The sequence below is a fragment of the Pseudoliparis swirei genome, chromosome 18 (genome assembly GCF_029220125.1).
Source record: "Pseudoliparis swirei isolate HS2019 ecotype Mariana Trench chromosome 18, NWPU_hadal_v1, whole genome shotgun sequence".
Lineage (NCBI taxonomy): Eukaryota > Metazoa > Chordata > Actinopteri > Perciformes > Liparidae > Pseudoliparis > Pseudoliparis swirei.
In genome coordinates, this window is record NC_079405.1 from 2,391,259 (window position 1) to 2,417,350 (window position 26,092).

The following is a 26,092-nucleotide window of genomic DNA, read 5'->3' on the forward strand; positions in this document are numbered from 1 at the left end:
CCAGGTACTGGTCCTCCTCCACCAGGTACTGGTCCTCCTCCACCATGTCCACGTCCACTCCCAGGACACTCAGAGGGGGAGGAGCTCTTCCTCCTGAAGTCCACCACCATCTCTCTGGTCTTGGCCACGTTCAGCCGCAGGTGGTTCTCATCGGCCCACTTTACAAAGTCACTCACCACTGCCCTGTACTCCTCCTCCCGTCCATCCCTAATACACCCGACCACTGCAGAATCATCAGAGTACTTCTGCAGATGGCATGACTCCGTGTTGTACTGGAAGTCACTGGTGTACAGGGTGAAGAGGAAGGGAGACAGAACAGTTCCCTGTGGGGCTCCAGCATCACTGACCCCCGTTCAGCACACGCCCCATTCTGACAAACTGGCCTGTGAGGTCGTCAGTGATCCAGGAGATGGTGGACGCGTCCACACCGACCACCCGCAGCTTCTCACTCAGCAGCAGTGGCTGGATGGTGTTCAATGCACTGGAGAAGTCAAAGAAAGTGACTCTCACAGAGACATCGGTTCCATCCAGGTGCGACTGAGCTCGTTGCAGCAGGTAGATGATGGCGTCGTCCACTCCCACATGAGGCTGGGAAGCAGATTGCAGAGGGTCCAGCGATGATTTGACCTGCGGCCGGAGGTGGGCCAAGACCAGCCTCTCCAGCACCTTCATCACATGGGAGGTGAGGGCGACCGGTCGGTAGTCGTTGAGGCCAGATGGTGCTGACTTCTTTGGGACAGGGACCAGGCACGACGTCTTCCACAGGGACCTCCCCCAGCCTCAGGCTGAGGGTGAAGAGGCGCTGCAGGACACCAGACAGCTGGGTGGGCAGGTCTTTAGGACCCTGGGGCTGATGCCATCAGGACCTTCAGCTCTGCGCTGGAGTAGTTTCTCCAGCTGTCTTCTCACCTGGTCAGTCGTCACAGAGAGAGGGGGGGAGGAGCCCATTGTTATCGAGGGCTCGGTGGATGTGCAGCTCAGCAGGGGGGACAGAGGGGGAGGTGTTTGGGAGGTGTGATGTGTGGAGGAGACAGGAGAGGGCTGTGAACTGAACCTGTTGAAGAAACAGTTGAGCTGGTTGGCCCTCTCCAGGGAGCCCCCTGGCTGTCTACCTCCCACCTTGAAGCCAGTTATCTGCTTCATCCCAGTCCACACCTCCTTTGTGTTGTTCAGCTGGAGTTTGGCCTCCAGCTTCCTCCTGTAGGAGTCCTTGCCCTCCCTGAGCTTCACCTTTAGGTTGCGCTGGGCTTTCCTCAGCTCATCCCTGTCTCCAGACCTGAAAGCAGCTTTCTTCATGTTAAGAAGCGCCTTCAGGTCCCTGGTGATCCAGGGCTTGTTGTTGGGGAAGCAGCGCACAGTCCGTGATGGGATGGTGGTGTGCTCACAGAACTTGATGTATTCCGTGATGCAGTCGGTCATCCTGTTGATGTCCTCCCCGTGTGGTCCACACAGCACATCCCAGTCCGTTGACTCAAAGCAGTCCTGTACAGCGTCGTTAGCCTCCAGAGACCACCTCCTCACAGTCCTGGTGGTCACAGCCTCTTCACCAGAGGAACAGACCTGGTGTCAGCCGGACCAGGTCATGATCAGACCTGCCGAGGGGGGGAAGGGCAGTGGCACTGTATGCGTCCTTAGTATTAGCATACAGCAAGTCCAGAGCTGTATTGTTCCTTGTTGGGCAGTCTATGTATTGATGGAAGGCTGGCAGAGCTTTATCCAGTGTGGTGTGGTTAAAGTCACCAGTGATAGCCATGAATGCTCCAGGCTGATGATTCAGCAGAGCAGACACAGTGGAGTGGATGGTGTCCACAGCTTCCTCAGCGTCAGCTGATGGCGGCACGTACACGACAACCACAATGGCGGACGTGAACTCTCTCGGCAAATAGTACGGGCGCATCCCCACGGCCAACAGTTCAATGTTCGGGCTACAGAAGCGCTCCTTCACGCACACATGGTCCGGGTGGCACCACCGTTCATTCACATAAACAGCGATCCCGCCCCCCCTCTTCTTACCGCTCTGTGTAGCGTCTCTGTCAGCCCGAACAGACACGCTGTGATCCGGATAGTCCGCGTGTAGCCACGTCTCAGTGAAGCACAAGAGACTGCTCTCACGGAAGATCCTCCGTCATTACCAGCGCGCCGAGCTCATCCGTCTTATTGACCAAAGACCTCACGTTCCCCGCTATGCTCGCCGGTACCGAGGGTTTGTATCTCCTCGTTTTAGCCGTGCTCTTGGCCCCCGTCCTGCAGCCGCGAGCTCTTCTCCGTAGCTCCAGCGGGATCTCAGGTCTGTCTCCAGGCAGAAGCTGCGGCCTGCACAGCGATCAGCTGAGCGAGTAAACAACGGTCCCAGTCATGGTTTGTAGTGGCCCTCCGATACACACGACAAAGTGAACAAAAACCACGGGAAAAGTTGCGAAAAAAGTAGTTGTAGTACATAGTCCGACCGTAACTTAGACCAACGTGAAAGAAAAGGAAAAGAAAAAGAGAGGTCTCCTCATCCTGCTGGGAGCCCCAGTTCCTGCCTGCTCTCTCCTCCCCTCTGGGTACCTGCAGTCCCTGGTTGCTCCCCCTCCCCCCCTGCTGTGCACCCCGTGCCCTCCGCACCCCTGGTTCTGCCTGAGGAGCCTGCTGGTGTTCTGCTCAGCAGCTCTCCACCGGGCGCTCTCCACCCGATGAAGCACCTCCCGTTCCCTGAGGAGATGTAGATGGGTAGTTGGCTCGCCACCCTGATGAACACCCGGAGGCGGAGCTCTCCACCCTGATGAACACCCGGAGGCGGAGCTCTTCTCCTTGTTGTTCAGGATCATGAGAGATGCCTCCGGTGGGACCACACTGCCTCATCCGGGAGGACTTCCACCCTGAGGGGATCTTCTTCAGCCGGGACACCACCTTCCCGTGCTTCACCAGCTCCTTCAAGATCACCTCCTCTTTTATAAAAGGAGGCACGTTGGCCACGGTGACCCGAACCGACGGTGTGGCCAGCGGCGCCACCGGCACATGATGCCCCTGATGACCCGACACCACCACCTCGTTCACCTTCGTCACGCTGTCTAAGAACAGAACCACCGCTCCGTTCATACGGGCAGCGGACCTCACGCAGTCCTCACGACCACGTCGCCCACTGCAGGCCCCACCTCCTCCTCCTCCGAGCACGGGAAACTCGGCGCCACTCTAATCCCGTGTGCCCGCGTGAGGAAGCTCAAGTCCTCCATGACTCTAGCTCCCCGCTAGCTCCCCGTTAGCTCCCCGTTAGCCTGCCGGTTAGCTCCCCGCTAGCCGCACGCCGCTAACGCTCACACAGACACACAAACAAAACCTCTGTGAACTCACACACTCACACAGACATTCAGGTGAATCCACAGACACTCACAACAAACATACCTTCTTAAAACGCCACTTTTTAACGGGGAAAAAGACCGTTAGACAAACAATTCGCCTCTGCTCCACAAACTCACGTCCTCTCACGCTGAGAGAGAGAGAGAGAGAGAGAGAGAGAGACAGAGAGAGAGAGAGAGAGAGACAGAGAGAGAGAGAGAGAGAGAGAGAGAGAGAGAGAGAGAGAGAGAGACAGAGAGAGAGACAGAGAGAGACAGAGAGAGAGAGAGAGACAGAGAGAGAGAGAGACAGAGACAGAGAGGGTGAGAGAGAGAGAGAGAGGGAGAGAGACAGAGAGGGAGAGACAGAGAGAGAGAGACAGAGACAGAGAGAGAGAGCGACAGAGACAGAGAGAGAGAGAGAGAGAGACAGAGAGAGAGAGACAGAGAGAGAGAGAGAGACAGAGACAGAGACAGAGAGAGAGAGAGAGAGAGACAGAGAGACAGAGAGAGAGAGAGACAGAGAGAGAGAGAGAGAGACAGAGAGACAGAGAGAGAGAGAGAGCGACAGAGACAGAGACAGAGAGAGAGAGACAGAAAGAGAGAGCGACAGAGACAGAGACAGAGAGAGAGAGAGTGACAGAGAGAGAGAGAGAGAGAGAGATTTGATTTTTGAAAAAGCTTTATTCCAAACCGTGCACCACATCAAACCAAATTGCAATAAACACAAATCTCTTTAGCTGCAGCACCAATCCTGAAAAAGAAAATTGTTCATGGTGCTCAGGTACTTCAAAAAAAACAAAAGCTGCTCCACTGAGGCCCTCAGTCAACCTCGCCTCTCGCCCTCTTCTCCTCGTCCTCCACCAGCAGCACCTTCCTGAGGTCGCACAGGATTTTCTTTAATCTGTAGAATTCCTGTGGAGTGAAGGCTCCTCTCTCGTCCTTCATTGTGAGGAAGGTGGCAGAGAGGAAGAATTTGTCCTGGCAGAAGTAGTCCTTCACCTGGACATGCCACACCTGCTTCGTCTTGCGGAGGAAGTCTTTCAGCTCCTCCACACTGTAGTGAGGAAGAGGGGTGTATTCCTCCTCCGAGCTGGACTCTGGCTCCTCTCCTCTCCTCCTCGACCTCCGTCTGCCCGCCGTCACCTTCTTCGCCTGTGGGTTCTCTCCTTCCTCCCTACACTTCCTCTTTAGCCGGGGGACTCTGAGGCTCTCCTCCTCCCCCTCCATGTCCACCTCACTGTCCGACAGCACCACCTCTCTGGCACCTGCCCCCCTCTCTTCCTCTGACTCACCCTTTTCTACCTCTTCACTTTGTTGGGCCACCTCAGCCCCAGCCCCACCCTCTTCTTCCTCAACCTGCTGTTCAGCACCAGCCCCTCCCTCTTCTCTCCTCTCCTCCATCTCTTCGCCCTCACCCTGCTGGCCTGTGATCGTCTCCCCCTCTCCCTCCTCACCCTGCTGGCCTGTGACCGCCTCCCCCTCTCCTTCCTCACCTTGCTGGACTGGACCAGTGCCCCCCTCCTCTTCCTCCTCCACAACCTGCTGGGCACCCCCCATCTCTGCCTGCTCTCCCTCCTCATCCTGCTGGGAGCCCCCAGTTCCTGCCTGCTCCCTCTCCTCCCCCCTCTGGGTACCTGCAGTCCCTGGTTGCTCCCCCTCCCCCCCCTGCTGTGCACCCCCCGTGCCCTCCTCACCCCCCTGGTTCTGCCCCCGAGGAGCCGCCCTGCTGGTGTTCTGCTCAGCAGCTCTCCACCGGTGGCAGTCCCTGGCTATGTGCCCCTCTCGCCACAGATGAAGCACCTCCCGTTCCCTGAGGAGATGTAAATGGGGTAGTTGTGCCCGGCCACCCTGATGAACACCCGGAGGCAGAGCTCTTCTCCCCTGTTGTTCAGGATCATGAGAGATGCCTCCGGTGGGACCACACGTGCCTCATCCGGGAGGACTTCCACCCTGAGGGGATCTTCCTCAACCGGGACACCACCTTCCCGTGCTTCACCAGCTCCTTCAAGATCACCTCCTCTTTTATAAAAGGAGGCACGTTGGCCACGGTGACCCGAACCGACGGTGTGCCAGCGCGCCACCGCACATACATGCCACCGATGACCACCCCCGACACCACCACCTCGTTCACCTTCGTCACGCTGTCTAAAAACAGCACCACCGCTCCGTTCATACGGGCAGCGGACCTCACGCAGCCGTCGCCGACCACGTCGCCCACTGCCAGCCCCACCTCCTCTTCCGAGCACGGGAAACTCGGCGCTACTCTAATGCCGTGTTCCCGGGTGAGGAAGCTCATCCTCCATGACTCAGCTCCCGCTAGCTCCCGTTAGCCTGCCGGTTAGCTCCCGCTGCCCGCCGCTAACGCACACAGACACACAAACAAAACCCTCCGTGAACTCACACACTCACACAGACATTCAGGTGAATCCACAGACACTCACAACAAACATACCTTCTTAAAACGCCACTTTTTAACGGGGAAAAACACCGTTAGCCAAACAATTCGCCTCTGCTCCACAAACTCACGTCCTCTCACGCTGAGAGAGAGAGAGAGAGAGAGAGGGAGACAGAGAGAGAGAGACAGAGACAGAGACAGAGAGAGAGAGAGAGAGAGCGACAGAGACAGAGACAGAGAGAGAGAGAGAGAGAGAGAGAGAGAGAGAGAGAGAGAGAGAGAGAGAGAGACAGAGACAGAGAGAGAGAGAGAGAGAGAGAGAGAGAGAGAGACAGAGAGAGAGACAGAGAGAGAGACAGAGAGAGAGAGAGAGAGACAGAGAGAGAGAGAGAGAGAGAGAGAGAGAGAGAGAGAGAGACAGAGAGAGAGACAGAGAGAGAGAGAGAGAGACAGAGAGAGAGAGAGAGAGACAGAGAGACAGAGAGAGAGACAGAGAGAGAGACACACACTTAGTAGTCAGCAGATGTCTGTCATTGAGGGAAATGTCATGTGTCTCTCTCTCTCTACTTCCTGCACGATATAGAAACCGAGTCGGATCGAGGACGATATCTCATTTCAAAAGGAATAAATTAATTAATGAAACGCATCGTTTAGGACGGCGTGCCGTATTTCAGTGAGGAAAATATTGCAAAAAAAAACTGACCGTATGGATTTCTGCACAAAGACCGACTGGCCGAAAACATCCGCCATCGACCTCAAAGCATCCTTCACTAGTTAATGATTCCACCAACACACACACACACACACACACACATTTGTCTTCATGACAAACTTCCTAGACAGTTAATTAATAACACTCAGGAAACTGAAGCACTCGCTGTGTGTGAGTGTGTGTGTACATGTAAGTATTTCCTGCTTCAGAAACAATGGACTCCATTGTGTCCGTGGCAGACTACAGCGGTGGATATTGATGGCCGAGAGTGATATTACCCCCCCCCCCCCCCACCCCAGAGCATCTTGATGAGAATTACAAAACCAGCGCCAATTAATGAGAGATGAGAAATAAAACCTGCTGCTGACGCTCTTTGACCGCAGAGAGAATAATGAAGACCCGTTCTACCAGGAACCCTTCAATGAATTGACGGCGATTGAATTACGGCCGTCATCGTTTTGGCACACACTGTGATCCCCGGATGTTTTTTAATTAGCCCCGAATGTTAATAAAAAAAAATAAAAAATAAAGATTTGGCACACAAGTGGTTAACACCTCCAGGTGACGTGACGTCATTCACCCAAAGCAGCGGAGTCAGACTGGCAGCAGGCGCACGTAACAGCAAGCTGCTGTCTGAGAGTGTTTCTATGTCTAAACATTTCGCTGCTTCACTCTTCTGGGCTAAGCCCAGCGCCGCCGCTCCCATAACGCGCATCGCTCCCCCCCGTCAACAACTCTTCTCGGCTCGATGCCGGCGCGCGTAACGCCCAGCCATGATGCGCACACAGGTGAGCACACTCTCACTAGCACCCCCCCCCCCCCTCCCCGTCAACAACTCTTGCATTCTGTTGCGTTTTTTTTTTAAGGTGTGGGGGATTGGATGTAGAAGGGGGTGCGTGGTCTAAAAAGTTTGGGAACCCCTGCTCTAAACCATGCCGGAAGTCGGCCATTTTGAATTCTGTGTGACTTTTTTCATGCTTTAGTCTAGAACAATTTTTAAAATATTAAACTATGTGCGGTGGGTCGAGAATCAAAAAACAACATTCGCCAACGTGCGTGAATTGTCGAGGGCCCGGTCAATGCTGCTCGCAGCTTTAATTATTCATATGTTTATTATTATTATTTGTCTTACGCGCCTTAGCAGGGAGATACGAGGGTCTCGGGCTCAAACGACAACGTTCAAAATTTCCAAATATATCAGGATCGGCGAAAATACCGATCTGATTGAGGTCTCGGGAAAAAGTTGCAAAAATTAGCTCTCTAGCGCCCCCTTGAGTTAGAAAGCTAATACTTTTTTTCAACAATGACCGATTTCCTTGACATTTGGTATAGAGGTTCACCTGGACATACTCTACAAATAAGTTCACGGTGGCCATCAAATGCGCCTACTTAGATTTTCCGCCATTTTGAATTTTGTAAAAAAATATTTTTTTCATTTTTTTCCAAAACGCTTTGTCCGATTCATCTGGAAATTTCTGGGGTCCATTATTGGTTCAATGTCACCATAACTTCTGAAAACCTTGTTGATATCTTATTGCGTTCAGAGAATATAGACCAATGAACATTTAAGGGGTGTGGCCTCATATTTGAAGTCACACAACTTCCAGATTATTTGGCGTATCTGCACCAAATTACTAGCCTATGTCCATATCGCATCCCTTAAACAAATTTATTTTTTTCATAATATTTGAACATTAGGGGGCGCTGCAATTAATCCCTAAATATCGGCATTTTTAGCCTTTTTTAACCATTTTGAGTGGTTGTAAAACCGTTAACTCCTCCTCGAGCATGAACCCGATTAATTCCAAATTTGGCCAGTATGGTCTTGAGACCTTTGCCGTGAAAAATCTTTGGGAGATTTTCAAAATGTTAAAGAATGTGCGATTGGCGGACCGGCCAAGAAAAGCAATTTTTCATGAAAATGTACGTTGTTGTAACTCGGCCATACATTATTCAATTCAATTCAATTCAGTTTATTTGTATAGCCCAATTTCACAAATTACAAATTTGTCTCGGAGTGCTTTACAATCTGTACACATAGACATCCCTGCCCCAAAACCTCACATCGGACCAGGAAAAACTCCCAAATAACCCTTCAAAAAAGGGAAGAAACCTGCAGGAGAGCAACAGAGGAGGATCCCTCTCCAGGATGGACAGATGCAATAGATGTAATGTGTACAGAAGGACAGATTTAGAGTTAAAATACATTCAATGAATATGACAGAGTGTATGAATAGTTCATAGTAGGCATATTCCACGATGGAGACCTCCACGATCCATCAGGCAGATGGCGGTGGGGAGGAGGAGAGTCTCAACAGGACAGTGGCGTAGTCATGAGCAGGAATTCAGACGATCCATCAGGCAGATAGGATCTATGCCGTCTCATAGGGTCCGATGACCCCATGAGACGTGAAGTCAAAAGGACTCCGGGGAGAAAGCAGAGTTAGTAACGTGTTATGTAATCTGCTCCATATTTCTCATATATCATGACATACTGACCCTGAAGAGATTCATATGCTAATTTTTTATTATGGTCAAAGCGCCACCTAGTGGCAACAGGAAGTTACATGTTTTCTTCTTTGATACCCTGCTCCTCACAGATTATTCAGATCCCTCTCAGAATATACCACAATAGACCTAAGACCTTGGTCATGCTTCCCTGTGAAGCTCGTAACGACACGTTGAAGATTGGGACCTCGGTATATCGGCAAATATGGTCCTTCGCCGTGAGCGAATAAACCAATGTCACTCGACTCAACATCATCAGATCCAATCCAAACTCCACATGTGTGATGAGACTCCAGGCCTGAAGACCTCTGCAGTCTAATTTTTTATTTTAATCGTAGCGCCACCTACTGGTAATAGGAAGTACATATTTATCATACTTTGGCTTGCTTTTCTTAGTCGGTCAATCAGATCGGCTTCAAATTTGTACCACACAATCCTAACATTGTCATGATGTCAGCAAACAAAGCATTTTACGTTCGGTGTTACGCTGTTGCCGTGGCAACCCATTCTTCGCATCAAACAACGAAGGGGCTTTGGAGGGACTAAACATGCTCCCTGTGTAACTAACCTTGGCACACATATTAAGAATCAAAGATGTAGTTAGAAGATAGGATTTGTATTCTTCAAAAATGGTAATTTGGCTCAATAGCGCCACCTACAAATATTCAATTAGGCAGCCCCGGTGCTACGTTTGACCTACATGTATAAAGCTGGGTACGTATATGTAACACATGTAGACGAAAAGAAAAGTCTCTTGGCACCATGCTCTAAACCGTACTGGAAGTCGCCATTATTGATTTCTGTGTCACTATGCAGGGTTTTTCCTGCATAGAGAAAATTTGGGCATGCGTCTAAGCCGTTTACCCGAACGCCTATGACAAATCCCGAGCGCCTAAGGCAAAAAAAGTCTGCGATGGAAAAAAAGAAGAAAAAAACTGTGTTCATCACGTGCATGTCAGCGAATATGTTCTCAATAGTATGTTTCAAGGAGGCTACAGCAGAACCCTCATTCTGTTTTGATTAATAGTAATCGAGTTGATAAGCGTGTCATCTTGTCTGATCAATACGCAACTGTGAGGTGCGCGAATGGACAGAGCGGCCAGCTGCTGATCACTCAACAGCCCGACGTGCACGAATACACCTGGACTATTGTCAATAGGGATGCACCGATCTGATCGGCGCCGATCCATATCGACCGATATTCCCATTATCGGTTTTGATCGGCGTTCTCAAAACGGCCGATCAAACTTGTCCGATCAGATGACATAAAATCTGCGAGAACTATCAGACGTTTCAATCGCGGCGCATCGCAACGGAGACGATGCGCCCGGCGAGGGTCGACAGAGGTCAGAGGTCCACGAGGGGATCCTCACGCACCGAGCGGCGTCCCCGTCCCCCGAGTTGAATCACTGGGTCAACTCAGCCGACTCTCACATGTCTGCCCCTATAGACTGATGCTCATGGTAAACACATTCCATCGGGAGCGTGAGGGTTTTGATAAAGTTAGCGGAAGGATTTATGTGACAACATCCGGTTTTGCAAAGTTAGCGGAAAGAACCACGTGAAACAACATCCGTTTTTTAAAATAAGATGTCGACAAATCATACACTAACATATAACTGATTTTGTATCTTTTAGATCGTTTCTGAGATTTAGCTTAAATTATGCTAACATTAAAACATTTTTACTGTACCAAGGAAGAGTTTATAAAAATAAGTCAGACGTTTGTATGTAAAAAAAAGTCCTGTATATGGATTTCCCCAAGAGTTCCAGGAAATGAATGATGCAGATGTGTTCCATACATATCTGAAATCCCCTATAAAAGCAATCAAACAATTTTAATGTATCAATTAGGAAATTTTTCAAAGTAAAAGTCCTAAATGTTTAAAGAAATCTGTAATTTCTTTATTGTTTGAGGTGTTTTATATATGTATTTCCTCATATTCCTAGGCAATAATGCTACACAATAAATAGAATGCTTCAATCGACACCGTGATCGGTGATCGGTATTATCGGACCGGCAGATACTGATTTCAGTGATCGGTGATCGGCAACCAAAAACCTGATCGGTGCATCTCTAATTGTCAATCTATTAGCCTATCTATTTTAGCAAAATGATTTCCTCAAGCATTGCCTCCATTATTTCTGGGAAGAAAAAAAAATACATAGATGTCTGTTAATTCCGGTGATATGGCAATACAGACCGTGCGCGCACAGCGCACCAAAAATATTTTTTTGGGAGCAACGAAGACCCATTTTGACCCAGGAACAGGCACGTGCACAGATAGAGCCCTCGTGGTGCTCAAGCACCAGCCCCTTTGCCCTGGATGAGAAAAGTGCCCTTTTTGCTGGAGCCCACTTTTTTCATTCATCAGTATTGAAGAATAAAAGTTACTCTCTGTCATCAAGTCCCCCCAAATGTGTTTTAATATCCGACGGGGCATTTATTTGAGTTCTTGTGAGAATTTCGCCCCGACATGCTCCGCGACGCTCACGAGCCCCCCTCCTCCCTCCTTCTCCTCCACTTCCTCCTCCGCGCAGTGCTCCTCGCGCCACCAAACGGCTGCACCTCCTTCTCCTCTGACCCGCAGCACCAGACCAACAGGTCATGACGGCGTTTGTCCCCGTACGTTGTTTTGTGATAAATCAACCACAACATTACGCTGCTGAAAACATGACGTCACAACTGGTCCGACGGTTCCTAAACAAATAAACAAACAAAAACTCACGAAATCCGTGATTTCAAAGCTTTGCAGCTGTTTACTGACGTTAGTTATGTTTAGAGAATAGAGAGAGAGGAGAGAGAGGAGAGAGAGAGAGAAGAGAGAGAGAGAGGGAGATAGAGGAGAGAGAGAGAGAGAGAGAGAAGAGAGAGAGAGAGAGAGAGAGAGAGAGAGAGAGAGAGAAGAGAGAGAGAGAGAGAGAGAGAGAGAAGAGAGAGAAGAGAGAGAGAGGAGAGAGAGAAGAGAGAGAGAGGAGGAATGTAACATGCTCGAAACGTGACTAAACTTGGCACACATTTAAAGTCAAAGATGTAGTTACCTGATATGATTTGAATGCTTCGGAATGACAATATGGCTCGATTGCGCCCCCTAGAATGAATTTTCGTTCAAAAGCCCACGCTTTTTTCTTTCAATGACTAATTGACTCGTAGATCAGCATACATCTCCGCTTGGACCTGCTCTACAAAAAATATTATTATGACCATAGGCTACGTCAACTTAGATTTTCCGCCATTTTGAATTTTGTAAAAAACTGTTTTTGTGCACTTTTTTTCTAAACGCTTGTTCCGATTCCTACCAAATTTTCTGAGGTCTATTATTGGTTCAATTTAAACGAATAGGAATAATTCTCAGGAATTGTCGATATCTTATTTCGTTCAGAGGATATGGACCAGTGAACATCCAAGGGGTGTGGCCTAATATATAAAGACACCTAACTTCCAAATCACTGTGACTATCTTCACCAAATTGGTAGCCTATGTCCACCAGGACGCCCGAACGCCGTGCATGCGTTCTCGGCCGAGGGACGAACCACACACGGTCTCCTTTCTTGCCGACTCCTCCCTAACAGGAAGTTCCCTCTTCTGTCATCGACCTCTTGAATGCATTTTGGTGGTTCATTCCGGTATGCTTTTTGTCCTCAATGCATCTCCACTCCCACGGAGGGGAGCGCGACTCCTCGCCCTGACCTCTCGGACACTCCTCTACGCAACGGCGACTTGGTAACGTAGGTTGAGACGGATCAGCTTCCCGGGATACCCCGACTGGTACTAGTCTTACGGGTTTCTCTGTGGTTTCGAACTCAGGTGTTCTCGGTTCCTGGCCATATGCCATGTCACCTCTGAGCCCAAGTGGCAGAACTCAAGGACCTAACAGAAGCTTCTAGACCGACTAAGGGCTCGATCACACCAGACGCACCTCTCAAAAACGCGTCTCTGGCAAAACCGTCGATTCCCTACGGTACAGCCTTTTAGACGCGCCTTTTAAACGCTGCGCGGCGCGTTTTTCTGGCGCGCTTAAAAGTTACAATATTCTCAACTTTAAGCGCGAGGCGCGGAGGAGCACCGCTCATCAATGTCACACTCGGCCAAGGCAGCCAATCGGATCAAGCAGGAGGCCCAAGGCAGCCAATAGGATCAAGCAGGAGGCCCAAGGCAGCCAATAGGATCAAGCAGGAGGCGGGCTTTCCTTCCAGTTTTCCCGACAAGAACCTCATATTAGCGGTATTTAATTACGAAGAGCTTTATAATTCTAAATGTAAACACGACTCCAACTGACTCCTGCTGGGTCGGAGGTGTACCTGAAAGCCTCGCCATCGAGACACAATTCACAGAATACATGGTGGTATTCGTACCCTAGCTCAACCACGGCCGGTTCCGGGTCGCGACTTCACTTCCCTCCTCTCCGACAGCCGCAAAGTCGCTCTGTACTTCAGATGAGCGATGCATCCGGTCCTCCTCCAACTCCACTCTCCCCGACGGTGTCTGGTTTGGTCCCAACGGTAACCCTGAGGGTTTCTTTCCCACATTAATGTGAAATCGACACATGGGTTGGGGGACTTTCTGGAGGTGAAAGACTTCCCCTGAAGGCAACCCAGATCCTGTTATGGTGAAATTGATGAGCCACACCCACAGTAACACAGCCAGCACACACCTGGCGATGTGAGCGTCTCACGGTGTTAACATGAACAGAAACGGTTCCCATGAACGAGCTGCTCGGTGGGAACGCCGTACAAACTGAGTTGGCTGTAAGCTACATCTCAAAAAATCATGCCCGAAATAAACCGACCGTGAAAACAAAACTAATTTGGACGATGGAGCGAAGTTTAGGAACGAGGACGCGGCGTCGCGCTGGGGAAGTGGACGCCTTTCAAGACTTTTGCACCCAATGTTACTGGAAGTTAATGGATCCAACTCATCGATGACCTCACTGCTCGCACACACACACTCTCTGGCCACCCGGAGGCCACTTGAGGGTACTGCGACATCCATTTCATTCGTCCCCATTGAAAAGAAAAGAGGGGATGAAGTAAAAGAGGGTGAAAGAAAGAACTGTTAACTAAGAAGAAGAAGAGGGGATTTTCAAAAAGAGAAAAAAGATGGCGGAGGGCAACAGACGGCTTACTAAAAAAAGAGTGACAAAAAAGCGAGTCACATGCCGATAAAGACAAATATAGATCTGTAAAAAGAAGGATTGCGCAAGATGGAAAACAGCACATGGTGCTCAGCGTAGACAGGAAGTGAGAACGCTAAAGAGAAACAGAGGAGGTGCATACCTTCTATTCTTATCTGACTCGAGTCAACAGTCGCTCTGTATGCTTTGAGGGGTGGGGGGATGGGTGGAGGGGGGGAGGGGTTGCATGCTCGTGTTCAATGTCGCGCAGGTCAATACGGCTTCCCTCCCAGCGTCCACTCAGCACACACCAACACAACTAAGATGTGTATCTGGAGCCAGAATACGTCTCCATGAACCGGGTCAGCGCCGGTCTCGGGTCAGAATGTTCCAAAGACGCCTTCGCCCCCCCGACGTGTCGGTTTAGTGCTAAGCCGGAAAAAGGTTTCATCATGAATTTTGTGGCTGCGTGAGCGCGTCGGCTTCTCATCCTTTGAATATCCTGCGTTGGTGTCGTATCAGATCTATAGGAAGTACAAACGGCCGACTCATTTCACGCGAGCGTAGGGATGGGTATCGTTTGGGTTTTTTCCGATACCGGTGCTAAACCGGTACTTTTAAAACGATACCGGTGCCTAAACGGTGCCTGAATCGATACTTTTTTTTTTCAACGCACAATGAGGACATTAAAAACCTCTATGGCCATATTCCCTGTAGAAGCCGTTATCATGGAGCACTGACACACAACGGATATCAGACTGTTAACATACACAATATATGTTCTCCATTATATGAGGTGATATGTATTGTCATGTGCAGACTTTATAGGGTTAATCCTGTCACTGTTTTGATGGGCAAAGAGAACAACCAATCAGAGGGACTGAAGATGACAAATAAAGTTTTGCTTCTGACAGCGAGAGTTACACTGAAACAAAGTGACGCCCCACGGTCTTTATTCCTCCGTCATTATATTCCCGGTAACACCGGGTATACAGCCGGGACCGCTGGACATCAACACATCTGCTAGCAGACTGTCACGCTCGTAGCTCGTAGCTAGCGCTAGCTACGAGCTAACGCTAGCTACGAGCTAGCTTAAGCATGGTTATAATGGCTAATTTATTATTTCTTGGGCTACTTTTATGAATGCAAGACTTGCAATCAACGTTACGGTACTAATCTGAGTTAAGGCTGCTCGTCATCATCGGTCTCCACGTGTTCAGGGGGACCGGTGACGGTCTCCCCGTCGTCCAGCCTGACGCTGGTGTGCTCCACACGGGCTCACTAGTCACACACGGCCACGCCTCCGCTGTCAAAGTTAAATATGAGAGGCTCGTAACCTGCTGACAGGGCGGAGTCACCTGAGAAGTTCACAACAATAGTTTTTTTCAATTTCAATCGGCTCAGGCACCGGAAAGAAGCACCGAAATGTGCGTTGCGTTTCGGTCCGGGTAATACCGGTTGTATTGGAACCGGTACCATATTGGCACCGGGTTTCGGTACCCAACCCTAGCGCCGAGTCACAAAGTGACTCGCTGCCAGTAAGTCTGAGTCACGAGTATTTGAAGAAGAACGAGAAGAAGACTTTGGCAGAAATATATTTGTTTATCTTTATATATATTTTTTTTTTAAAGAGCCATGGACTAATATATGTATTTATATAAATATATATAACAATATTGTTGTATTTAATATAGCCACAATATTTTGTATTTAATATATATATAAATAAATATTTGTTGTCAGTGGAAATATATATATATATATATATATGTATATATAAATAAAAAATAGCGTACATACAAGTCTTTGGTAAAAAAATAATATAAATATATATTTATATATATATATACAGGGCTCCAGACTGTGACCAAATGGTCGCATTTTGCGCCTAAAATTAGACACAGTGCGAGTAAATTTTTCATCAACTCGCGCATGCGCGACCAGTAAATTAGCAGATTATTATTATTTTTTTATTAAATATTTGTTTTGCTGACAAACTTATTCTCCACTTCAGCCCATTATAGTGAGCGGTAATGCCTGAATGACTGGTTTGCTAACCGACATTAACTCCAGAAGAAGAAGAAAGGAGACGAAAACAGAAGAAGAAGAAGAAGGCTGGCCTGTGTGTGAGAGCGGGGGGGGGGGGGGGGGGGGGAATGATTGACAGCGGGAAGGGGGGGGGGGATGACCACGGTTATAGGCTAATGTGTGAAAAGAGGCGGGTCTTGGGGGTTATCGCGCGAATCCAAAGATTTGACATAGCGGTGTCTCCTGTAAACAATGGACAATGGCGAAGCGGACTATCAGTTCGTACTTTCTTCCTACACCTAATGATATAGAGAAGACAAATCCCGAGAATGAGTCCGACTCAGATTGTGAGGAAACGGTCGTGGCGAAAAAAGTCAGGAAATTCAGCTTTCGCGATGAGTGGCTGCGCAAGTTCACCTGGCTGAGGTGTTTCAGGGAGAGCAACTCAATGAACTGTACATTCTGCTGTCGATTCCCACAACATGCGGGGAACACGACATGTGCTGATAAGACTGGCACTACACAATTAAAACACGACACGCGGATCAAACACAACGCCAGTCTGAAACATCAAATGTGCCGCGACCTGTGCAATGAAAGCTCCACTCGCAGTCCATTGAGAAGACAAGAGGCTAACCAGTGCGCCGAGGAGGCCGACTTGCTATTGAAGTTTAACACGCCGTATTTTATTGCCGAAGAAAAACTGCCTTTTACGAAATTTAAAGGCCAACTTGATCTACAAAGGAAGAATGGTGTCAAACTAAACGCAACATACAATAACGACACAGCATGCGCACAGTTTGTTGGCATCATCGCAGATACACTGAAACGGAAGACGTACGAGAAGATTAAGGACGCTCCTTATCTGTCAATCATGATTGATGGGGACACAGATACGTCAACAAAAGAGTGTGACATCATATATGCCAGGATCCTGCAACAAGGGAAAGCAACACGTGTTTAGATTGGCCACATCGAAGTGCAACATGCACATGCTCACGGTATGTTTTCTCTCAAATGATGTTTAAACTCAATAGAGTAACTTCTGAAGAGTTCTCTGTTGTGAATGTTTTGCAGTTCATGAAGGCAAACAGGCATAAGATTGTATATTGTCAAATTATTTATCAGTTATACAGTAAAAATGATGGGAAAACTTTGCAAGTCGATTTATAGTGTGCGCCCCTAAATTTTCTGTTTGCACTCCTAAAATTTTAAGTTGGGGCCACTGTGCTCCTTGTAAAAAAAGTTAGTCTGGAGCCCTGATATATATCTTTTAAAATGCCAAAGACACCAATTCCTTATTCGCCGATGACTACACGTAATAAATATGCAATTTCAGAAAACTTGTAATACAAAGAAGTAATTGTCTTCACCTAAGTAATGCACATGGGACATAACTCTCCACAAACGTTCCAGTTTCCTTCCTCAATATATTTGTATCCATCATTCATCGTGTGATTCATACCACCTCTCGGGTTGTGCGAGTGGGTCAGAACCAGTGGAGCCGATATCAGCAACTGGGAGTCACCTCCTCCCAGTGCTCCATCACGGCGGTGATGGCTTTCATCCAGTGGCTTCCATTTGTAAAAAAAAAACATATATAAATGAACCTACAAGCTCACTCATGATGAAGGATTGAACAGCCACAGACGTCTCGGGTCTCTGGATGCAGGAGGCCCGGCGGCCGAGGACGTCCAGATTAGATTAAGGCGTCGGGGAGCCGATGCTCGGCTTTATTTACCCGAAAGCGAGGTCGGTGTCGTGCGCCCGGTTTATCAACCGGACGGCGCCATCTGGCCGGAAGATTCTTCAAAGAAGGACGTCACACGCTTATTTTAATCGCACTTTCGGCATTTCCAGCAAAACGCCGACCCGGCGCTCCCCAGCGAGAACGTCTTCCCGCCGGGTTCTATTGACCCGCGAGGATCCGAACGCCAACCAGCAGCCACTGACCGCCAAACGCTTCCATCACGGCCGACTGGAGCCGCTTCATTTAGAGCCGCGGGGTTCATGGCGTCGGGGGAACGATCCGGCAGACGTCGATCTTCGGCTCGGCCGAGTTGAACCGCCCGACCTGGTTTTCTGCTTCCTTTACGTTCAAACACGTCACCGGGGTGAAGGTATGCGCTCTCGTCCAATGAGGCGCCGGTGTTGTTGGTTTTGAACCTAATCCCACATATAGGTGAGAGTTTAACACCCTATGGGGGTGGGATGGGGGGGGGATGGGGGGTTGGACCAGTCGAGGCCTCTTTCTTTGTGTCGGCCCTCACTCAGGAGGCGCTCTTCAAAGACTCGTGCACTTCCTCCTACGAGCCATTTGACTGTTGCCGTGCGCAACAACATTGACATTTTAATGCAGATTTAAACAAAAGTTTAAAACGTATATATTCCAAAACCTCTTCTTCACTGAGGCGGATTACCCCGAAATACCAGAGGACATTGTTAGCACATTAAAGAATGAAGAAGAAGAAGAAGAAGACACTAGTGGAAGAGATTCTGTTATCTGTTAGATTCTGTTAATTTATTTTGGTGGAACCCCCAACGGGTAGAACCCCCAACGGGTAGAACCATCCAATGGGTAGAACCCCCCCACAGAACCGGATTCATCAGAAACTTATAGACAGGAGATGGGCAACAATAGGAAAAGGCCTACGACCAAATATTAAGAAGAAGAAGAAAAACAAGAAGGATCTACAGCATGGCGGATAACAGAGAGACAGACAGAGAGAGAGGGGGGGGTGAGACAGAAATATAGAGAGAGAGACAGAGAGACAAAGAAAGAGAGAGAGACAAAGAAAGAGAGAGAGACAGAGAGAAAGAGAGAGAGAGGGAAAGGGGCGTGGGGTGGAATAAACCCACCATGAAGACTGCCATTCATCTGTATTTCTGCACTGAAACGGTCTTACTGAGCGTGCACGCGCACACACGCGCGCGCAACACAAACACACAAACTTCTTTAAACGTTTGCCGTGTTGACACACATCCTTCATCATTTTCTCTTTTTTAAATGCATGAATTGAACTGATGTATAAATGAGAGAGCGAGAGAGAGAGAGAGAGAGTCAGACAGACAGGCGCTCGTGCTCGGGAGAAGCAGCGCGCGCTCTGAACGCTCGAGCGGCTCACTTCCCCCTTTTTTTCTTTTCTATTTTCCCTGGTGGTGCAGCGCAATAACGGAATGAAATGAATAGTAAATGAAAGGAAGTGTGTATATATATATATATATATATATATATATATGTATATATATACATATATATATCAGACCGTTTCATACACATTTACCATAGACACACAGATGTAAAGGAGGCAGTGTGTGACAAAGGAAGATAAAGAACATTTAAATGACATTTAAATAACAGACTGCTCATCACACAATGTAGGAAATGGTCTGCACGGCACATGAAGGCAGCGCGTGTGTGTGTGTGTGTGTGTGTGGGGGGGGCCTCAGGATGCATTAAAAGACATTAAAATAAAGACAAATCCACGGAACCCGCTCAGAGAGGCTCGTGCCCACCGGACCACAGCAGAACCAACGGACACGAGGATGCTTCATGTCACACACACACACACACACACACACAATGTGCACGAGGTCGTTTTTTTTTCTTTTCTAAAAAAAACCACCCGCTGCTTTGGTCTTTTTGGAAAAGAAAAAACTAAATCTCATTCATTTAAAAATGCATTAATCCCCCCCCCCCCCCCCCTCCAGAGGATGAACACAGTCTTTTCTCGTGTTTCTTACCTGCTCCGTTGATCTTGTTTATTACGGTGTCCGTTTTTGTTTTTTTAAATGTCCTTCGAGCGCGCGCGTGGGTTCCTTTCTTCTTCTTCTTCTTCTTCTTCTTCTCTCTCCTCACGTCTCCGTCTGTCCGCGGCTGACTGACTGACTGACTGACTGACTGACTGGCTGCTGGCTGCTGCACGGACGCGTCGGTGCTTGTCGGTTGTCCGTCGGCCCGTTTATAAAGCTCTCTCCACTGACCTTTGTCTCCGGAGCCGAGGGGGACATGAGACATCCGCGGCAGTGGAAAAACACCGGCCTGCCTCCTTGCTGCGCGCAACAGGAGAGCCGCGCCCCCGCCCCCCTCCCCCCACCCACGTTTACCCATTTCGCGAGTTGGTCGAGTTGGTCGAGTTGGTCGCGTCGGTGTCTTGACCGGCTCCCACGGGCACACGCGCACATCAGACCCGCGAGCTCCCGTTACGCGCGTGCACCCACGGAGGAGCGCGCGCCGTTGGAAACAAAATCGGCAGTTAAAGTTAAAGAATCCTGTTTTTAATGGCTGCTGAATTTATACAGGATGATACCCAGAAAGGAGAATAGGCTACCACCCTATTAATACTTATTAATACCTATTAATACTTATTAATAGGTATTAATACTTATCGATACCCAATAATAATACCCATTAATACTTTTTTAAAAACTTTTTATTTATCGAAAAAAACGTCAATAAAATTGAAATAAATAAATAAAAATGAAACAAATTAAAAGGCGCTCCTGTAATTATTTATTTTTTGTACATTGTTTTTATATTTTTGTTATTTAATTTTACTTTGTTTACACCCCGGTCACAAACTATTTAAACCCCCCTCGCCGTCTCACTACTAAATAATAATAACCCACTGTAGCATATATATTTATCCCTGCACTTCTCGCACTCTCCACTTCTTCTGGCACTACTGTTTCACAGCCACTGTATATAGCCATTCCTCTTGTATATACTTTAAGTCACTTTCTAAAACTTCTTAGACCGTCGCACTGTTTTGCACTGTTTGTTCTGTACTGCACTATTCGTTTTGTTTGTTCTGTATTGTATTGTGTTGTAATGTATATTTTGTGTAAGCACAGAGACACTTTACCAAGTCAAATTCCTTGTTTGTGCAAACTTACTTGGCCAATAAAACTGATTCTGATTCTGATTCTGATTTTTTAAATACATTTATTATTATGTTGTTTTAATATATATATATATATATTATTAATTAAAAAATATGTTTCTTATTTAATTTAATTGTTTTAAATTTTAAATATATATATTTGTTTTTTCTTATTATTTTATTGAAATTGAAAGCATTGTTTATTATGTCATTTTTTAAAATTGAAAACAAAATAAACACATGTTGATCCTCGGGTGATAAATATATCCTAATTTTTTGGGGTATTTTCCTTTCAAAATGTCGACATGATGAACAAAAAGAAATGTTGTGCAGATTGCTATTAAATAAATGATGATTCTGAAAATAGGATGCAATGACTTGTTTTACTGATTTGTGCAATACATGTAGAAAAAAAAGTAAAGAAATAAAGCAATTTAGGTATTTTGAGAAAAGTTTTTAATTTAGTTACAATACTTATTTTATTACATTTTCTATTTTTTTATTTTATACATATATATTTCATTTTAGTAAATTATTTTCATCTTTTTATTTCATTTAATTTATTTACATTTTTAAATAAATGTAATATTTTTTTAATATACATATATATATTATTGTAATACTTACAAATATTATTTTAGTATTTAATTAATTTTGTTACCATTTTAAATATATAAATATATTTGTTTTTTCTTGTTTATTTTATTGAAATGAAGTGTTGTTTATTCGGCCTAAATCCTCCAAACTAGCCGCAGGGGTCGATATGTTTGACCTCTTGAATCTTATCTCGGCGGTGAATGTCACCTCTCTTGTTTCTGTTTTTCGCGACGCTACCTCACGACTGTGTTTGCTTTGGAGTCGTTTTTTTTTTCACGACCGGGAGCAGAAAACTTCCAGAATGTGGGATGTAGTTTTGGGAGAGAGAATTGGATGGAGTGTTGGAGCTACGGATGGAGAAGGTGTGTCTTCACCTGCATGTTTATCATGTTACACCTGGCAGTTAAACTTTACAAGATAATTCATCGCCGGAGGTTAAAAGCCATGAAATAAGTTAAGAGCCATTAAAAAGTATATAAACTTGTATATCTGTAAACATCCGACCAATTCATCTTAATATGAAAATTAATATTCATCCTGCTGCCAGCTCAAAAAACATTAAAACTATTAATGACTTGGGATAACAACAATATTATTAGTTAAATACGAGATCTTGTAAAAACACAACTATCATCAGTCATGATCTCAGATGAAATATGAGAGATTATTTTCATTCAAGTAAAACACAACCAAACTTAATAAATGGGTTCATTATATTTAATCATGTTTTAATTTTTTTGCATTAAAATTCATATTGTTAAAATTTGATTTAATTCATAATTTATCTCAATAATAAGTGCGGGGGAATATTTCAGGGACATGAATAAGACAGAGTCATCAGCATAAGGTGATATGGAAGAAAATGCAGTGATTGAGTCATTAAATTAAAATAAATGTAAATACCACCAAAAATAATAATTCAAAATGAGTAACACAGTTTGGGGGGGAGTGGCCTACACAAGAGCTCAGCTCTGACCAACAGAAGCCTCTGCAACGGAAGTCAGAGAGGAAAAAACAAAGAGACACAGATCTCCAATCAGTTGAGCAAAGCTCTATAATCATAAAAAAAGAAGGCGGGGCAATAAAAAGCAGAGTTGTGTTCAATCTTCATCACAACACTAAGAGTCAACAGTCACTCAGGGGAAAGACCCCAAATGCCCCTGAAGGCAGCGCTATCTATCCAGAGCATCGGCGAGTTAATGAGTGACCCAAGAAGCTGGCACTGGAGATAAGGGGGGGGGGGGGGGGGCTTGTTTTACTGATTTATGACATACAGTATATGTTGGAAAAAAGTAAATATCAAGGTTTTTTGAGGAACATTTTTTATTTAGTTATATTATTACTTTTATTTTTTTATTTTATATATATATATTATTTTTTAAATTGTTTTAATCTTTTTGTTATTTCATTTTATTTTATTTTTATTTTTAAAATAAATTCGTCATTATTATTATTTATATATATATATTATTTAAATAGTTAAAACAATATATGATATATATATATTTTAAACATTTTAAATGTTTATAAATATATGATTTGATTCTTATTATTTTATTGAAATGAAGCGTTTATTACGTTATTTGTGGGCGGGGACAGTTGAACCCAGTGACCTCACGCTTGCTGCGATGGATTATTTAAATTAATAGTGTGAATGTTGATATCTCTTTTTGCGTAATATAAGTGTAACGTGTGAATTAATATAAACATGTTATTCTCAACTGCTATGTAAACAACATATGAACATTTATATATGAACTACTATTGCCATTAAATAAAAATAGTGTCGCCTTTTTTAAATGCTCCAATAGCATCCATTGGATGGTTTGCAATGAACTGTGGGACAGTTTCTCGACCTGTTACATAAGCAGCGAGAGACGGATTTGTTTTGGATCTGAATAAACACACAAACACGCAAACTAAACCCCAGCTGCCTTTTGCTCACTGTAAAGAAGAAGGAGAAAAAAAGGAAAATGGCTTCTCTCAAATAAATGATACAAACACGAAGACGCTTGTTCCTGAAGGAAACTTTGCATCATTCAAATGAGTCAGTGTGACCCTTGACATCTGCATCCTGCTTAGTTTCCTATCAAACGAAGTGGTGGTGACGGGAAAAAGCATTTAAATTGAAGCCCGGTGGCTGAAACACGACGGACTGGCGCAAAAGCCAAGCTACGGTCGGTAGCTAACGGTATCCATGCTAACGAATGAATAAAAAAATACTAGAGGATAGAATTTCTCTCCCAGAAAAAGGAAAACATTACTTCATTCAATCAAATCAGTAAATTTCTCACACAAAATCGTACAAGCTAACGTTGCAACGCCAGCGAAACGCAATCCCGTTAGCTTGTTTCACTTGTGGGTTAGCGCTAAAGTTGTTGGCGTCACTTTTTTTGGAGTTGGCCATGTTTCATTACAGTTGCACAGTTTTCACCAATAAATGTTCAACTTGTCATTCTGACTGTGCGATAGTGTGATTTTATAATTACTACGTTACACGATAAGTATTTATCGCACATTTAAGGTTCGGTCAGAGCGTTTAAACGTTATTATTATGGCGTCAATTCCAATAACCATCGTCTAATATTCACTTGTTTTGACTGTTAAACTTACATTTACATGGCGACCGGGCTGAGTGTCTTTGAGGTAAAACTCAAGTAGGAAACAAATCAAGGTTAACAACTATTCCAGATCAATAAGTAACTTGTTCTTCAACTCATGTTCTGTGTTGTTCTCAATGGAAATCTCCCCGACGACAACAATGACCTACTTCCTCGTCAATTAAACTCGCCCGTAACTTGTTTATTGGCTGCTAATGTACTCTAGCACTTCCTGTTGGCTCAGAAAAGATGGTTATTTTCCACACTTCACGATCGTCTTGTGTACGCGGCGGACGGGAGGCGGAGGAAATGAGTTTAGATTATACTGACTGAGAATACAGGTAAAGGTTTTATTGGTTTGGTAAATAACCACGAACCCACAGCGAGAATGGAGGGGGTTTGACCTTTGACCTGTTTTACTGGAGCTCAGTAAAAAGCTTAAAATACATACATATATACATATCTATATAAATATATATGTATATTTGTGTGTATATATATTTATATATATACAGGACTGTCTCAGAAAATTAGAATATTGTGATGAAGTTCTTTATTTTCTGTAATGCAATTAAAAAAACAAAAATGTCATGCATTCTGGATTCATTACAAATCAACTGAAATATTGCAAGCCTTTTATTCTTTTAATATTGCTGATTATGGCTTACAGCTTAAGAAAACTCAAATATCCTATCTCTAAATATTAGAATATCATGAAAAAGTATACTAGTAGGGTATTAAACAAATCACTTGAATTGTCTAATTAACTCGAAACACCTGCAAGGGTTTCCTGAGCCTTGACAAACACTCAGCTGTTATAAATCTTTTTTTTTACTTGGTCTGAGGAAATATTAAAATGTTATGAGATAGGATTTTAGAGTTTTCTTAAGCTGTAAGCCATAATCAGCAATATTAAAAGAATAAAAGGCTTGCAATATTTCAGTTGATTTGTAATGAATCCAGAATGCATGACATTTTTGTTTTTTTAATTGCATTACAGAAAATAAAGAACTTTATCACAATATTCTAATTTTCTGAGACAGTCCTGTATGTATATATATATGTGTCAGCTGTCCCCAATCTGGCCTCGGCTGCTGGCTGGTTGACAATCAGACAGCTGCTCTGACTGATTGGCAATTAGTCAGCAGCCGATGCTGCTTGTAGAAAAGGGCAGCAGAGCTGGAGGGACGAGAGAAGTGAGCAGAGGCTCAGTGTTGCGGTCTGCTCCGTGCGTGTTTTGTTAAATAAAAGATGTCATTGAAAGAAACCTCTTGGTGCCTGGCTGATCCTTGGTGCTGGTGGGGGAAACCCACTGGTAGCGGCGTGAGCCGTGCTACAATATACATATATACATATGTATGTATACATATATCTATAAATGTGTATATATATATGTATATATATACGTATATATGTATATACATTTATAGAGATACAAGATGGCGCCACGGACGGCTGCCTCGGTGTGTTGGTGCGCGATGTTTTGTCTTGTTTTGTTAGTAAACTCAGTATTTTTCTTAAAAACCGGGAGCTCTTTCACCAGAGAAATGCTCATGAACATCAGGGTCATAACCCCTGAGAACTTATTACCGACTTTTATCGCCTCATCTGCCGAAATTTTGGACATTCTGGTCAAAGGTGCCCTCACCTTTGTACATACAGTGAGGCGTCGGAGGAGGGGTAAACGTGCTGGTGCGTCTCCGCCGGCGGGGACTTCGCTCACCGCTGCCAGGAATATTCCTCTCCAACGTGCGTTCACTGGGAAACAAGCGGGACGAACTCCAGCTACGAGTTAGTAAGAACAGAGACTTCTCCTTATCTTCCGTCCTGTGCTTCACGGAGACGTGGCCGTGTGGTTCCATCCCAGACTCCGCGCTGCAGTTGGCTGGCTTCCAACTTTTCAGAGCGGACCGACACACGGAACTCTCCGGAAAG

The 26,092-nt window shown here is 45.8% G+C and overlaps 1 protein-coding gene across 1 annotated transcript in view; it reads right to left on the reverse strand.

The window, feature by feature from the left end:
- Positions 1-20,088, reverse strand: part of LOC130207738 (sodium- and chloride-dependent taurine transporter-like) — a 54,958-nt gene extending 34,870 nt beyond the window's left edge. Inside the window, exon 1 of the mRNA XM_056436422.1 lies at positions 19,822-20,088. The gene's annotated coding sequence lies outside the window, so the exon portion shown is untranslated. The remainder of the gene's footprint in view (positions 1-19,821) is intronic.
- Positions 20,089-26,092: the final 6,004 nt, after the last annotated feature.